The sequence below is a fragment of the Sitophilus oryzae genome, unplaced genomic scaffold, assembly GCF_002938485.1.
Source record: "Sitophilus oryzae breed Bouriz unplaced genomic scaffold, Soryzae_2.0 scaffold_1368_pilon_pilon, whole genome shotgun sequence".
Classification (NCBI taxonomy): domain Eukaryota; kingdom Metazoa; phylum Arthropoda; class Insecta; order Coleoptera; family Curculionidae; genus Sitophilus; species Sitophilus oryzae.
This window is the reverse complement of record NW_022146024.1, coordinates 919,773-937,586: the sequence shown is the minus strand read 5'-3', so window position 1 is coordinate 937,586 and position 17,814 is coordinate 919,773.

Below are 17,814 nucleotides of genomic sequence, written 5' to 3'. Positions count from 1 at the left end.
TCCAAAGGATGAAACACCTCCACTGGAAAGGTCGGGTATTTATGAAACTTCTTGTAAAGATTATATAATCAGAAATATATTGGGCAAACTAGAAGATCAATATTAACTAGATTTAAAGAACATTTAGCTCAGATAAGATATGGTAGACCGGATAAATCTTGCGTTGCCGAACATATTGTTGATAAAGAACATTGTATAGATCTTAATAATTTAAAATTAATTAAACAAGTCTCAAATTACAGGCAATTAGATGTATATGAAAGCATCAGAATTAATAAATGTAAAGATAGTATGAACAGAGACAACGGTCCAATTCCTTCAAGTTCTTTGTTCCTACTACTCTAGTGGCGGAAATCTAACTGTTACGCTCGGTGGGTTCTGGCTCAGTTGGCTAGATCTTGCAACGCCCACTCTGTGCCCACTGAGCGAGTATATAAACAATTGTAGATTGTATTTTAGTTTATAATCATCTGTTGATGATGCTAACATGATTAGCGAAACGCGCATCCAGTGTAAAAGTAAACGTGTTTTGGTGTATTGTGGTGATTTAGTGTTTTATTTTGCAATGTTATGTTTTATAGAATGCTTATTAATTTAGAATGATGTTAGTGTGAATACTGTATATAACCTTGTGGCGGTAGTGTTTTTAGATGCCTCTTTCAATGGCGAAACACCTAGGCTTTTTCAAGACATAAAAATTGTTAATTAAAACAATTGAAATGAAACTAGTGATGGGAATACCGGTTCCATATTAGTCGCGTTACAATAACGACCCTTCCAGAGAAATACCGCGATTTTGTAACCGAGGCTTTGACTTCCAAAGTGTCGCTGTTTTCGCCTATGCGGTATTTCTGGTCACTGTTACAAGCTAATCCCATCCCTGCAATTATCTCTGTGTCCGTGCAAATTCATAAAGAATAACAATTCAAAAATTTTGTAAACAATAAACAATAAGCAGATGGAGGAAAGAATTTAGTTATGTTAGCTTTTAATTTTGAAGATAAAACTATTAAATAAAAAATATAAAATAATATAATTTATTGGTAGTCAATACTTTAACTATTCGCCATCTTTATGTGGCCATTAATGCCATCATACCTACGCCATATGCTCATTTTTTATCTACGTGTATTAATAAGAGAAACATATTGTTGTCTTTCAGTTAAGAAAGATTTGGTCCATCTAAACGAGTTACCGCAAAAACCATATTTTGCAATTATCAATAAGAATTTATCTAGATCAATACAGTCTAATGCCCTACTGAGATCACAAAAATCCAAACAGGGCACTCGCCTGCATCGATCAAATTTATGAGTGCTTCGTAAAAAAATGCACTGCTGACATTGTACTTTTTCCTGATCTAAATCCTTGTTGACTCTCTGACAACACCCCTGTATTATTCAGATGGTTGAAGCAAACGATTCAAAAAAGCATATTCAAAATTTTTTGAAAGAACTGATGGCACCGAAATTGGCCTATAGTTTTCAATATTACACTCGTTCCCGCCCTTCAATATTGGAATAACTTTTCCTATTTATAACCGGTTTGGGAACTCCCCAAAACAAAAGGATAGATTGATAAGATAAGTAGATACATACATACTACATACTGCTATTACTCGCTGACCAGTATTCGACACACATCAGAAGATGGCCACGCAAGATGTTTTCTTTCATGACCTTTTCTGTGACCACATCTGCCTACCACACTCCGGACATTCAAAAATCTCTCATTGCTTTGTTGCTTTTTACTTTTTGGTTGTCGCTATTAACTGAGTTTACAATTCTTCTCCATTAAGTTCTAGTGAACTGCATCTTCCCACTCATGCTGCATGTTAATCTCCTTTAAGTTTTCGTGCAAAATATCCTTGTACCTTCAATTATCCACCCGGCCTCCTCTTGCCGTCTACAAACTCATCGTAAAGCAGAGATTTTGGTAGGCGGTTTCCTTATAAGATAAATAAGTGGTTTTATAATAAACAGTAATATGTCCCCTAGATAATTTTATACAAAATATTTATAGAATTTTAACATTGAAAATGTTTCTGTTATCCTATATAAGGGAGCCCAAATCAGAATTAAAATGCTACATTTGCCACACCATGACGTCATATATACAAGGGTATAGGAAATCTCGGCGCAGCGGCGGCAGTCGGCCGCGCGCGCAAAACCATTACATCGCTAATTGTTTATTGATAAGATTTTATTAGTTTAAAAGCAAAAATATGGGGTTTGCTTTTGATACCTTGTCAAGACATAATGAAACTTTTAAATTGTTTCTTTTTTCATTTAGGCCTTCATTTTCGTTACATGAAAGTTATATTAAAAAATCTATTTTTAAACCAAATTTTCGCATGATTGAAATGATTATTCATGTTTAAAGTTTTTTTTTTGGTCATAAGCGCTAATGGAAATGTTTTTTTGTAAAATAATTATAAAAAATTACTCCCCTACGAAGACTTTATTGTGTACTGGATCAAAAATAAGTATTTGTTTTCTCTATACGGTGGTATTAATATATCGATTTTTGATGATAGTGCCCTTTACCCGGTCTAATTTTGTACTACTTTCGGAATAAGGGTCCCCATATCATGTACTGTACTTCATCCCTGAAAAATCAGCTTGTGACACCGAAGTGAGAGGTAACGTCAAAATAAGCTTTAATCTACCCACATCATAGGTAGGTGTAGGTTCTCTAGGTATATTCTACCTAGACAGTAGCTGAACTAGCTGACAGTAGTAATTAATTTGTTATCCGATAAGTAGTTGTCATTATATAAGTTTAATCATCTTATACCTCCTATAACGGTAGGTTTTGCATTTTTCCTGATTGGTTTGTTAAACAAAAATATACTGGGCATATAAATGTCTGTTACAGGTTAATTCGTTAAAGAAATATGTTATGATATTGGCAAAACCGTTTTACCAATCTTGATGATTCTTTTTTTAAATGAAAGGTATATATGTGTAGATTTGTTATGAAGTATTTTTATAGTACTTAATGGCTATTTCTTTGTGTAAAACGACTAAATACTAAAACATACCTGAAAACACCTACACACAATACCTCCAGAAATAAATTAGTTGTCATTGTCAGTGGTGTGTCAGTTAGATTATATATTACGTTTTTAGATATTTTAGAGTGAGTTGATGCCGCCAGCTTTAGATACATAAATATTAGCACAAAGGTTCGTTTAAACGACATTAGTGAATTAGCTACACAAAGCGATTTTAGGAAATTCATCCTCTTAGAGAGTAAAATTATCTCGGAACAGTTTGTTGTATGAAAATTCCTTACTATTTCGTCTAGAAGAATGAAATCCTACAAAAAGAATTAGAAGAAATTTTTGAAATTCATCAACCAAATGGGTAAAGTTAGTAAAAATTTATATAAAACTTGGTGACGTCTGGATTATACACATAAAAATTGGCACAAAGGTAAAGCGAATTTATGAAATTTATACCCTTAGGGAGTAAAATAGGGAATGAAAGTTTGCTGTACGAAAATGCAATACTATAACATTATAAACCAGACAGTATAAAATTTTATACAAGGGTTTATTTAGTGACATCATAAGGAAATATATCTTCCTCAATTATCCTTCAAAGAATAAAAAATAACCTATAAAGAGAGTATTAGTGCTCTTAATAAATAAAAAAAAGATGAAAAATAAAAAACATCTATATGTTCACTAGCTCTCTATAAAGAAGTAAAAAATCATTTAAATCAATGCATAAACGATTCGAGGTGTAACGCGAACGTAGTTGCGAGAAAAAGCTAGTAATTTATTAAATTATTTTATTTAACTCATTAATTTTCATTGAAAAGGAATTTTTGTAATTCGCCACTATATTAGTTAAAAACTAAGAAACTCATATCAAATTTAAGTTTTGCGATTTTGACTTATACTTTTTACAAAATCTGAACACATTTTAAAAGAAAAAAAGTTTTTGATAATATTTGTGTAGATTGACTACAAGTTGTATAACATAAATTTCTACGACCGGTCACCTAGTGGTCTGCAGCATCGCCTTGTGGTGCAAACGTGGGCCTGTTAATCTGTGACGTGACGCACAACAGCCAAGAAAAACAGAAGCGTGGCTAAGAATTTAGTAATTTAAAAAAAAGCCTTTTAGATACAGTAGTAGGTATTAAAAAGTTTTGTGTTTAAATGGGGTTTGCCTTTAACAGTTAAAAAATTATATCGTAAAGTGTAACTTTCCGTAAGAATTCTTTATCTGTCATTGATCATGATCTGTCATCATGTTAACCTGATGTTTTCTATGTTATTTTGTTTTTTTCGAGGTTTTTTTGCTTGCTTGTTTTACGGATAGGTGCGATCGCATAATTATTATTGATAATGTTTTATTTAATATTAACATTACTACTTTTTCAGTGAATCTTTAAATCTGTTGTTTTTTTTAAGTTCGTTATTTAAACATATGTATATAATACACTCATATTAACACTAATCATATTTTTACGTTTTTATTCATCATTTTCAATGCCCCCCCGGTTGCATCTTTGTAAAGGACTGTGAATTTTTTGGAGACGCGTCTTGTAGATTGATATGTTACTGAGTGAAAAATGTCTGCTGATTAAAAAGAATAGGCAAATAATATCTATCATCAAATTATTCAATTAATATAAATTTTGGAAATAGGACGTGCTTAGTCAAAATTAAAATTGCTGTGTCAATTATCTCCCACATAACATACATAAAATTATCTATAAATATACATAATTCTCTTATTCATGATACACCTTTGTATTTAAATAGTATAAGTATATAAATAGTAAATTTTGTTCAATGTTTATTGCTTATTATACGTTTTTTGTAGTTGCTTATATGCTTTGTGCTAATTTCATATTTTTTCATATTTATTAAAATATTAACCTCAATACATCTAATATTTCGAACAACTACTAGTATGTCTACAAAATTATTGTATGAATCATCATACATAAATGATCAAGACTATCATCAGATAGTCTTGATCATTTACGCAAGTTTTCTTCTACGCTAAGATGCAAGAAACGCAACGTTAAAATTTTTCGTTAAATTTAATATATTAATGTTTTATATTTTTATCGCATTTTTATGATTTTTTTAGCAAACTGCGAATCAACAATCAATAGATCAACTTTAATTCGTAAATTCAATGTTTTATAAACTTTAGTATTTGGCTTATTATGCAGCCTTAATCGAATAGCTGTTTTTTACCGCAACTTTAAAGTACCATCTAAAATAATTTCGGAAACAAATTGTCTTAAAACATTATTTTTCTGTCAGAACCATGCCTCTGAGAATTCAACACATGCATTAGTTAATTTTTATGGGAAATGAACTTTCTACCAACAATTTGCAATTTTTTCCAATTTTCATTACATTTTGATTTAATTTTTGAATATGACGAGGTGTCATTTTTCTTAGAACAAAAGTATTGTGTATTGTATCACTTAATTTAAATTTTAAATAACGAAAAAACTGCATTATTCCCTTATTATCAGCCAAATAGTAAAAAATCAAAATGAAATTAAACCTGTATTTGCAGAAACGACCATTCGAAGAGCTAATCGGGCCACTCGCCACGTCATCAGATTCCACTCCATAAAGCCGTAAACTAATCAAAACGCATGATGAATTGTGCAACATAAATAAAAGTTAACGGCACTTGCCATTGACAACTTTGCGTTTCCGATTTGCAGCGAAAATAAACCATTTAACCGATGAACTGACTTTCTATTTTCTCAACTCCAAGATTTATTACATTACTTTCAAAAGTGTTTTATTCAAAAGTTTCATCGTCACATTATTTTTAATAAAGGCATTAGTATATCACTAAAAAAGCTATAATTCAAAATTTCAATCAACATATTTAATATACAGTATGTCGCAGGATCGTCTTTACAAGAGGAAACATTTTTTGTTTTTACCTTTTAAAAAAAAATAACTTTATAAAAAGTGTTTGCTTGATCTGTTCCGTTTATATTATTTTAAATTTCTTTACCTTAGGTTGAATTTTTTATAAGGTCAAAAAATCAAAACGCGTTTCTATGCAAAATCCATTTGTTTCCATTATTACTAAGAATTAGTTTTGGTGCGAAGACCAAACAAAAATGAATAATAATTTAATTAATAATAAACAAAAACGACAAAAAATTATTCGACTCGTTTTCCGCACTTCACTAGTTACCAAAAATTTCATTAAAAAAATATTTCGTTTAGTGACTCTTGATACAGAAAAATTATGATATTGTTCATTAAATTCTTCAACAGCCCTACGATAACCTGTGTCATTTTTTTCATAGTATTGAAGTAAATAGATTTTGTACTCCTTTATCATTTTAAAACAATAAAAATTTCTTTTTCTGTGTTTTTCTTTAAATATTGTTTACTAATAGACTGGTCAAAAAGCCACACTTTTTTTACGCATCATTAAAATTGCACATTTCTTCTCGCACGACAGAAAAATGATTAATGACTAAACGAATGTTTATGGGATTTCTATGGAACGCGGGATGTTCGTTAAAACAGTGGAAGTAACGCGCGGCAAAAGAATGTATACGCACCTATAGTCTTGATGTTGCGCAAAACTCTTGCAAGTCTTTCATTTTTAATAGATTTTTACTAGGTGCACATTACACATTCTACATAGAAAATCTTTAAATAAATAGTATTTCTGGTAATTTAATGCAAAGAAATAAAGAAAGGATTTATTACAATATTTGTCTGACGAATATTTTTATTTTTTGATATAATATTATACTATAATCAGCATTTATCTCTTTAAAATGTTATGCAATTGTCGGGAAAACACTTTTTGTGATAAATTAAAACGATAATTTTGAATAAATAAGTACTTATATCACACATGAAAAAAAGACCTCAAGAGTCTTTCATGCTTGTCTTGCAGATCAAAAGCTAGTCTATACTTTGTTTCAAGACTAAGACCAAAACCGCAAAACCAAGACTGAAAGTCTTGGTCTGGTTAGGTTAGGTTAAGTTAGCACAGTTTAAAGAATATATACCAGTTGGTTCACTCTAAGGAATTCTATTGTTATTTTGACTTCAAAGGCGGCCCGTGACCCTTCGATGTGACAATTGACATTAATCAAATTTAATAATAATCATCTCTCAAAGAAAAGAGAATAGATTTTTAGTTTTTTTAAGACTTTAGGAAAGAATTCAGATATATTTTTTTCTCTGAAACGGTTTGAAAATTTGGAGAAGTATAAAGTCAATTAGCCAATTTAGAACAAGCTTGTGAACAAAGATTGTGAAGATTATGAAGAACGCATTTTTCTAAGATTACAATACATATTTGTACTAAAACAAATATTTAGGAAATAAAAAAGTCTAATTTTATAATATAAATAACAGAAGTTTTCTATAGCTACGGTATGGTTCAGGATGTAATTTAAAGATGATGTGTGGTTTAAGGTTTCTTAAAAACATTTATATAATGATTCCAAAGCTTTGTTTTGTTAGTCAAAATTTAGTTTTTAAGAAAAAGTTGAATTATTTTGCAAGAAAACTAAAAAAAACAAAAATAATAAATTAGAAAAGTACAACAAATCTTCAAAACACTAAAACATTGTAAATAAAACGAAGTCATACTAAAGGTTTTTAAGTTTTGTAGCCACAAGACAACCAAACCATGAGCATGGCTATACCACAGCGATTTAGGTAATGTAGATAATATTAAGTATATACAGGGTGAGTCTTAAATAAGTGCAAATATTTTCAGGACTGGGAGATCTCGATAAAAGAATCATATTTTTTCTTTATCGTTTTTCAAACAAATCCAAACTAACCGAGTTATTTTTCTTGATTTTTTGCTATAATTTTGAGAACCACTGGATCTTCTTTCTTGTAAATTTAATCTACCAGATAATTTGTTGCCATATTATCAAGAAATTATATGTTTAACTAAAAACTAAAAAATATCCAAAAAATGTTTCACAAAATGTTTGTGGGTCGACATATACCTACTACCCCTAAAAATATTTGCAATTTTTTAAGACTCACCCTGTTTAATAATGTAGGTTATTTAATTAAAAATAAGTTGTTTTAAACATCATAATGTGTTTCTGGGGTCGACATATACTACCCCTAAAAATATTTGCACATTTTTAAGACTCACCCTGTTTAATAGTGTAGGTTATTGTTTTAAACAGTTATTTTTTAAATTAAAGTTGTTTCATAAATATATTAATATAGTTTTTCATGTTTAGTTTCAATCCTGTTATTCAACTCATTATAAAAATTTATTTCCTCTTACAATAAAAATTATTAACAAATATTTACTTGGTATCAATTAATTTAGTTATCAGCACGAATTTTAAAAATAGTAATTTTTCAGATTTTTGAAATGAACTAAAAAACTGAACAGTTATAAAATCTGATAAGTTGTACTTATCGTTTATTTGATCTGTTGCCCCCTTTTTATAAGTATTAGTTAATAAATGTTTTTTTTAAATAATAAATTATTATAAAACAAACTTAAACTGTACGTGTAAAAGTTAACCATAAAATGCATCTCATACACAACTATGTTGTGAAAAAAATATATATTTTCTGAATAAATAAATTAAATAATAACATTAACAGTAAGAAATAATACGAGTACTGAGCATAAGTACTGAGCGATACTATAACTACCAGCCAGAGTCAGTACTTGAGAATGGAGTATTTAAAGTATATTGGGATACCTTAATATTAACAGATCGACAAGTTCCACACAATAAACCTGATATACTGATTATTAAAAAGGCTACTCGAAGTGCATTCATCGTTGACTTTGCTGTTCCTCTAAATGACAACATTGGAAAGACCTACGTAGAAAAGATTGTGAAATACCAGGATTTGTCATATGAGTTAAAAAGGATATACCAACTGGAAATCATTGAAGTACTCCCATTTATTATATCATCAACAGGTCTGATAGAGAAAAGGTTAACACGAAACATCGCTAAGCTTGGTCTAGAAAAGGAACTGGCATGTTTTATGCAGAAGGCCGCAATCTTGGGGACGTGTCATATTGTTCGTCGATATTTGTTAAAAGAGCTATGATCTTGGCAATCTGCCCGATCATACGCTACAAAAGCCCAGAAAAGGTGATTAAAAAAACAAGAAATAATATAATTAAACAAAAAATAACAGCTTGCAATCTAATGTCCCCATTTAATTTAATAAATACCGTATGATCGAAAAAATCTCCAGCTGGCTTGCAAATGATGATCGACGACTTCATATAATTTTACATATAAAATGACAGTGATCTTCATTTCATAACCATCACTGACGCAGTTTTTTTTTCGATCATGTATAATTTCTAATAATATAATAATAGAACATAACTTATAAATAAATAAAACATAAAGTTATAAATAAAAATATGTATTTGTAACACATAGGTATGGATTAAGGTTTATTCTCAATATACCGTCCGTATCCGCTACTTTCCGATTTCGTCCCATTCTTTAATATTTTTGCCCGAAGACCTGGTGACAACATGAAAAGAATTAAAGGTCGGTCATCAACAAGAAGGGTCGATCAAGTTAAACATACAACAGGTAAACAAGAAAACTTATTAAACAAATATTATTATTATAGAAATTATGACCCCTAACAATGACGCACGCGTAGAGGAGAGAGATTGAAGAAAGTGAAAGGAAGAGAAGAAAGAGAAAGAAGATAAAACAGAGAGAAGAGAAAAAAATGAGGCGAGTGAAATAAAGAAACCGTAAGAAAAAATTTAAAAAAATACATATTTAAAAAAATACATAAATTATCTTAGTGTAATTCATTTATAACAAATGTTTGAATTTTCTTGGGTTAAATATATTGCTCAAAGTCAATCAGTGTAGTTTTAGCGTTATCTCAATCCATTTATCAGTTATCTACCCATGTTTGTCCATACCTCGTTAATTTTTCCAATAGAAAAACAAATAAACTGGAAATTACACATAAACCAAAATAAACCGAAGTCCGAACCCGTTACGACCCTGCAGCGACGTACAAATCATATTTAATTACGTCAAAAGGTTCTCCAATTCGCTCGACTCAGCTCGGCGCTAAATCAAATTTATGGATAAAGTTAATTTCCTTGCAGACTTCATAGTGTTTAATTCGGGGCGGCCATTATTTGTTTTATTGCCCTTCGCGTGGAAATAAATACGCGCCAGCCAACATCCAAATTACTTTCGAAACTTCAAAACTAATACGTAAGTGTGGTGCTGCGAGCTGCTTGTCTATCGCGATCTTAACCAAGTTTGGTATTGGAGTTGTCTCTGTAAAATCACACCGATCAGTGTTGTGAATACGGGTTTATTCACACGAATCGTTTATTAAAAAAAATTTTAGGATTTCATTTCTTTACAAATCTGAATCATTTAGATTAAGTATTTTTTTCGAGGTATTTTTTAGTCTAGTTAAACTGTATTTTAGTAATGTGGTTTTGTTTATAGATTTGGAGGAAATTAATCTATAAGACCATAGCACCATCAACTGTAAGACTGATATTTGCACATGCTGAATTCAAAAAGAAATTTTCCACACCAACTCCCAGTGAATGACATACCAAGAATTTACAACTTTGAGTAACACCTCACTGTAGTATTGTATAATAACAAGGATTGGAAGAGCAAAACGTTTGCTCAGCAGGTAAAAGACTATATCATAATGCGGTATACTGATGCTTCCAAAACCAAAGCAGAAACAGGGTAGGAGTATTTGGGTCAAAATCTAAATACTCCGAACCAATGGGCACCTACTCCAGCATACTTCAGGTAGAAATCTATGCTATCGAAAGATGCGTACAACTTATCTTAGATAGGAACTATCGGAACAAGAAATAACCATCTTATCCAAGAGTCCAGAAGCATTAAAAACGATCAACTCAGTAACCATCAATTCGAAGTTGGACAAAGAATGCCTAGAAAACCCGGAAATTAGGAACAAATTAGGCAAAGATAATAAAGTTCTCCTACTCTGGATACCAGCTCACTAACTAAACCAGAACCGTTCTGCTTCCCAAGTAACCAATTTAATGCGGAACTCAAGAACCTGGAAGAATCCATCCGTACCCTGGAATCGGAATGCAAACCCTGCAACGGTCCAAGACACTCGAAGAAATTTCTCATAACTTACGACCGATAAAAATCAAAGATTTTTCTTGATTTAAGTAAGAACAATCTTCAGATTGTCACGGGGTTTTTAAAAGGACACTGTTTTCTCATCGAACACCTCAGTAGATTAACAACGGCGAATGCATATTCTGTGGAGAAAATAGGGAAACACCAGAACATCTCATCACGGAGTGCGCCATGACGATAACCATTTGTGCCATGAACTTTGCTACAAAAATAAAGCTCTGAGACTATATGATGAGTTATAACACAAGAAAGAGGAACACAATAGATCTGTAAGATTGCCGTGATTAACCCCCCTTACATCAGGGAAAAGCAGAATGTCCATTGGAGAAACAAACAGGGGCACAGACACAGCAAGGCTTTTATCCAAGGACCTAGTTCTAAAACCGCAAAATAACTGCTAATGCTTAGCAGGAATAAAGTGCGGATTTCAACAGGCCTATTGACAGGACACATGGCTGTCGAGTGTTACCTGAACAAGCTCAACCTGTATCAAGGAAGTCTTTGCTGCAGACTCCTGTGCGGCAAAGATCCTGAAACACGGAGCACATAATATGTCATTGCGAGGCTTTGGATCGCAAGCGACATTTATTATTTGGGAAAGGTAGGCTAGAACCGGAGGAACTATGCTTCCATCCTATAAAGGACCTGCATAAGTTAGTGCGGGGCACAGGGATAGGAGAATGGGTGAAGATATAGAAAGGGGACAAACACAATAGGTATCAGAGGTCGCAGTGTTTCCGGCAGAGGACGGTCCCTTGTCATGGAAAAAAACCCTTACATACCTTCTACATTCTACATTCTACATGCTGAATTGTTGATGTTCTTTGAGAATCAATATATATCCAAAAAAAAAACAAAAAACTACTTTCAACTGTTGCTTGACCTTAAAGAGTTTGTCAAAGAAAATACCATACATGTAAAACCAGAATTCTAGAAAATTTGATGCAATTTAATGGTAAATAGAAATATTATTTACGAAAAGTTGATTTGTCAACAACTAAAAGTAATAATAATTTTTGGCATTTTATTCAATTTTTTTCTTCATGTTGCCTCACAACATTGTACTTTCAACGTATTTTCAATTCCATTTAAAAAAAATCCCGCTATTTTTGGTTTGCAATATAATCTATTATTTGTATAAATTAGTATAAATAGAAAACTGTTTCTGTGTGAGTCAAATAAGTGCGAGTCAAATAAGTGCAAAAAAACAGTGTGAGTCAAATAAGTGCAAATATTTTTAGAGGTAGTATATTTTGACCCCAGAAACACGATTCTGAGGTTTTTTCGAGAACAAAAAAATTTGAAAATTAGGAATTTTTTAAAAAAGTTTTTTTTTTAGTTTATAGTTAAAAACCATAATTTATTGATAATATAGCAACATAGGTAGTGGATTAAATTTACAAGAAAGAAAACCCAGAGGTTCTCAAAATTTAAGCAGAAGCTTTTTTTGGAAACTTTCAAAGTTAAGTTCTTTGAAAAACGGTAAAGAGTAAATATGTTTCTTTTATCGAGATCTACCAGCACTAAAAATATTTGCATTTATTTAAAACTCCCTGATACAAATATTACTTATAATAAAACCCAATATTTTATTTTAGATTTTTTTTTTCATAATTTAATTAATTGCGAAATACATTTTCTTATATTTAATTTTTAAGTAACATTCTTAATAGTGTTAGAACCAATGTGTTAACAGAAACTAAATAATATCATTATAAGTCCTTTTTGTTATTTATTTATACAATAGCAATGTTTATAACATTAAAATATATACTTTTTCAAACTATACCTCATCAATAAGATTTATTGCAAAAAAAAGTAAAAGTAGATTCTTTTTGAAGGTTGGTTTCTATATCGTTTATTCTATAAAATTATTTTTAAATGACTACATAAATACTTTCTGTTTAAATTTCAGGTTAGAAGACTTACACATTTTCATGACAACTGTATAGATAATTTATATCTATCAAAATGAAATTTTTAAAAACTGACAGCAAATCATAATATATTTTAAATCCAAATTTCCTTTTAATACTAAACTTACAATATACGCCTATTATAGTATTATAAAATTTGCTTCCTTGGTATTATATTAATCCTAATAAGATCAAAAGCAAACCACACCATTTTCTACAAATTTGAAAAAAAAACTGTTTAATTTTTATCTTTCTGTGATTCTAAAACACATATCTATTACAAAATATTGGATGCTCCAAATCGTCTCTAACATGGCGTCATACGTCATAAATTTTATTGAAATACATCGAAATAGAGCTGGAGTTGGGGTCAAGCCGACAGCACGGCGGAGCAAAGTACCGGACGATAAAACTTTATGTATATTACATGTAGTTCCCTCCAAACTGGCCCATTTCCACATGTTTATAACGTCCAAATAGGACGGGCTGACAGTCCGGCACTAGTTTCTAATTAGGAGGGTTAAAGGCAGAGGATCAAGTTATTAGGTAAGGATGAACAGCCGCTTGCTAATAAATATTTTGTTAGATATGCTTCTGATGTGAGGTCAGTCATTTCCTTTAATATGTTACGGCTAAGATGAGTACTTGACTAGTTATCAATTAACCAGCTTTTTGCAAACTAACTGAAAGCGCTGTTATGTTGAATAAATGACCAAATGTCCCGGTTAAAAGATGACCAAATCGTATTTTTAATATTAATTTTTTAAATGGAACAAGGGTGGCTCATTAGCATATTTGGATAAAGCATTTTTTACGAATAATTTGGTATTACACACTTGATATTTCAAGTCAAATTTTTGTTATGAACCGCATGTTACAATTTCAAATAAACCTTATTGCGAAAATGTCAAAAGTTGACATATGATATGTCATCTGAAATGGGTTATATGAAAAAATAAAAAAAAAATATAGGGGTGAACCACTTTTGAGACGCACCCGGTATTTCTTTATGTAATTATGATTATTTTATATTATTGTTTTAATCTTATTCAATTATTTTAGTAATTATAACTCCCTTTCTTTTAGTCATCCAAAATAGCGTATTTACAGTTTGTAAGGTTATGTAATTATTTTCTACAGCTTGCTTGTGCACGTATTTATGTAGTTTCTGTCAGCTTTAGAATAATTATTTACTATAGTTGTAGTTTTCAAGTAGGTTTTATTTGTTTTATGCTACCATTTACACAGATTTACTTCTGCTACTATCGTGACCAACATGATGTTGCAAATTACACTAAAGTTGATCGAACTATAATTACTATTTTATTCCCCAGAAACTTTTTCTAATATGAAGAAACCTGGGGTACTAGATCAACTATACCTAGTTCAATTCAATTTAGCCATCATCTTAATAATCACCATAGTAGCGCAACTTAGTAAAGCACTCTCTAAAAAACTGCAAACTGTCATGAAATCAAGTAATTGTTACCTAACTTAGTGGCATAAAATGTGTAAAAAACTCATTTTTTAAATAGAAATTGCTGATATATTTAGGCATCAAAAAAAAATTAGCCATAATAGTGGATTCAAAAAATGGACTTCAAAAGTTACTAAATTAATCGCTTATAAAAATAGCTGAAAATATAACATACTAACAGTAGCTGAAGAACTAACAAGATGCAAGTTAGAAATGAATAGAAAAATTATACAGAGTTATTCACGCTAATCAAGGTAGATTATTGTAATCACAGAATAAGGAAAACAGTAGCTCCACTCTCCCAAATGTTATTTGCCAAGCAAAGTTTAGCAGATTGTTGGCAGCATGTAGAGCGCCTCGGTTGAAATCAGCCATTCTGGCTGCAAGGTTCGAGCGTTGCGTCCCATAACAGAGTGGGATTGACAAAAATAAGAGCGTTACTGTGTGCTTTTATATTGGGTGTCTAATGTTCCCGTGCTTTTGCCCTCTGTAAATCATATAAGGTTTAAAACATAAGTGTTCATATTTCGACGTTCATATTTAATTCATTTCATTTCAAACCAAAAGTTGAAAGGTGTTGAGATAATTTGAATTTTGTTTTACAGCCGTAATAATTTACAACCGAATTTGACTAAAACTTACGAGCGAGCAAAATCAAAGATTTTTCTTGATTTAAGTAAGAAGAATCTTCGGATTGTCACGGAGTTTTTAATAGGTGTCCTCAATGAACATCTCAGTAGATTGAAGCTAAGAAACAACGGCGAATGCAGATTCTGTTGGGAAAATAGGAAAACAACAGAATATCTCATCACTGAGTGTGCATAAACGACAACCATTCGTACCATAAACTTTGGTATGACTGATATCGGAAATGGAGAATAACCTCTGTAAAACCGTCTCAGATACTGACTTTTGGCAAAGCTCTGAGACTGTATGATGAGTTATAACTCGAAAAAAGGGTCGCGGTGATTAACTTCCTCTCCAATGCAATAAAAAACACAGAAAATACTATTAATTCATAAATAAAAGTTCCGGAATCGAAAAAAAAAGTTATTATGCAATTTTTCTTTTGTTTGCGACCCTTTCCAGAAATTCCAAAAAAGCAGAAAAATCCACTGACAAATAGTTATTTTTTTTAAATTGTGATTAAACAAATACTCCAAACTTTCTGCGTTGCTTAAAGAGACTCTAAAAACAACTGTTGAAAAAAAATCTTGACAAATAATCTATTATTAGTGAAAATATGAATAAGTTTGTAAAAATCTGAAAATGTTTGGGCTAAGGAATGTTTGCCCGGTTTTTTATTATCATAAAATATGACAAAATTCAAACAAATTCCAAAATGTGATAGCTGTTGATTCTACTTTTTAAATGAACTTTGAATCATCAAAAAATATTAAATTTAAGCCGACTTTTTCCTATCATTGATTGATAGGACATGGACTCTTAAGAATCCGGTGGTTCCATCATCGATGGTCTCAAAAGTATCGGTCCTTAAAAAAGCTAACTGCGAGGGTATTGGAGTCATGGTTACAAAATCCCGCTTAAGATGGACTGGTCACATATGCAGAATGCAAGAAAAACGCATACCAAAATATCTGCTTTACGATGAGCATGTAGACGGTAAGAGGAGGCCGGGTGGACAACTGAAAAGGTACAAGGACATTTTCCACGAAAACTTAAAGGGGATTAACAGGCAGAATGAGTGGGAAGAAGCAGCTCACAATAAAACTTAATGGAGAAGAATTGTAAACTCAGTTAACAGTGACAACCAAAAAGTGAAGAGGCAACAAAGCAATTAGATTTTTGAATGTCCGGATTGCGGTAGGCAGATAACATCACGTATCGGGCTTTTCAGTCACAGAAAAGCTCATGAAGAAAAATGCCTTGCGTGACCATCTTCTGATGGGTGTCGAATACTCGTCAGCGAGTAATGGCAGTATGTATGTAGGACATGGAAAATGATACGCCTATGAAATCTATCTCCGGAGCGTTAAGACTTCGAGAGAAAATTCAGGGATCTTCGAGGCGGGACAATACTAAATCTACGTAAAAAATGATAAGTATCATTTTTATAGGTTATACAATCTATATACACTGATAATACTTTGCTAACTTATAAATAACAGTTGCTGGCATCAGTAAATGATATTACGTTACATTTGTATCTCTCTGTACGTACAAATTATACCAGGTTGTCTAATATCACTCGGCATCGTAAATAACCGTAGAAAACGGTCTAATTTTGCCAGGCCAGCGATTCAAACACTATTCAAACACTATTCCCGGCGCACATGTCTATTTATCCGAACCCGCCCGCCCCTACACTCTTACAATTTAATAATCCAACGTAGCGGTTCGCCGTGCCGGAGTAACGCTGGATGGCCAGCCGGAACATCGTGGTCGAAGTCGTTTCGGTCCGGTCACGTCATTCATATCTCGGTTATGTCTTGGCCGAGTCGGATATTGGACGTGTTAATAGCGTTGTCGGACAGGCCATAAACACAAGAAGGGCCGCGCAGATGGCGCTCATTACGGACTGATTACTGAGAGAAGCCGACGGGGTAGTTTGGATTGGAGCAACGGCTTGTCATGAGCCTTCCTGATTATGTTATTATTTAAATCCTAGGAACAATACCTTTTTTTAAATTTTCTAAAATTCAAAACATTATTTCATTATAGTCTGTCCAGCGACAAAATCATCTATAGTGATAAATGGGTCTGTCATTTTAATTTCAAAGTATTTTTTTTTATTTTACTAAGAAATAAGTTACAAACAGCAATACAATTGGAATGCATAGCGGGAATTAATCTACAGAGTGGTCCGAACTATATTCCGGAAACTTCGGCAGCATATTCTGCATATAAAAATAAGTAAAAAAGTTCGTATAAATGTATGTCCTAAAATGCTTAGTTTCGGAGATACAGGGTGTAGAATTTTCTTTTTTATTTCGATTTTTACAAATAATTTATGAAGTAACGTCAATATTTGGATGAAAATTTGAGTCTGGGAGTTTCTTCACATGAGAAATTTGATTTTGATGTCAATATAACTCCTACTTGTAGAGGGCGCTACCTATATATTTTTAACTGGTTTGAAGAGTAATAACTTTTTGTTGGTAAAACTACTGAGTAAAAAAATATACTTTTGCGACGTTTTTTACCTAAAAAAGGTCTCTTGGTAACAATCTCTACAAGTAATAGTTCTCGAGATACTTAGAATCGAAATTCTCAATACATCATTGGCATAAATTAAACATG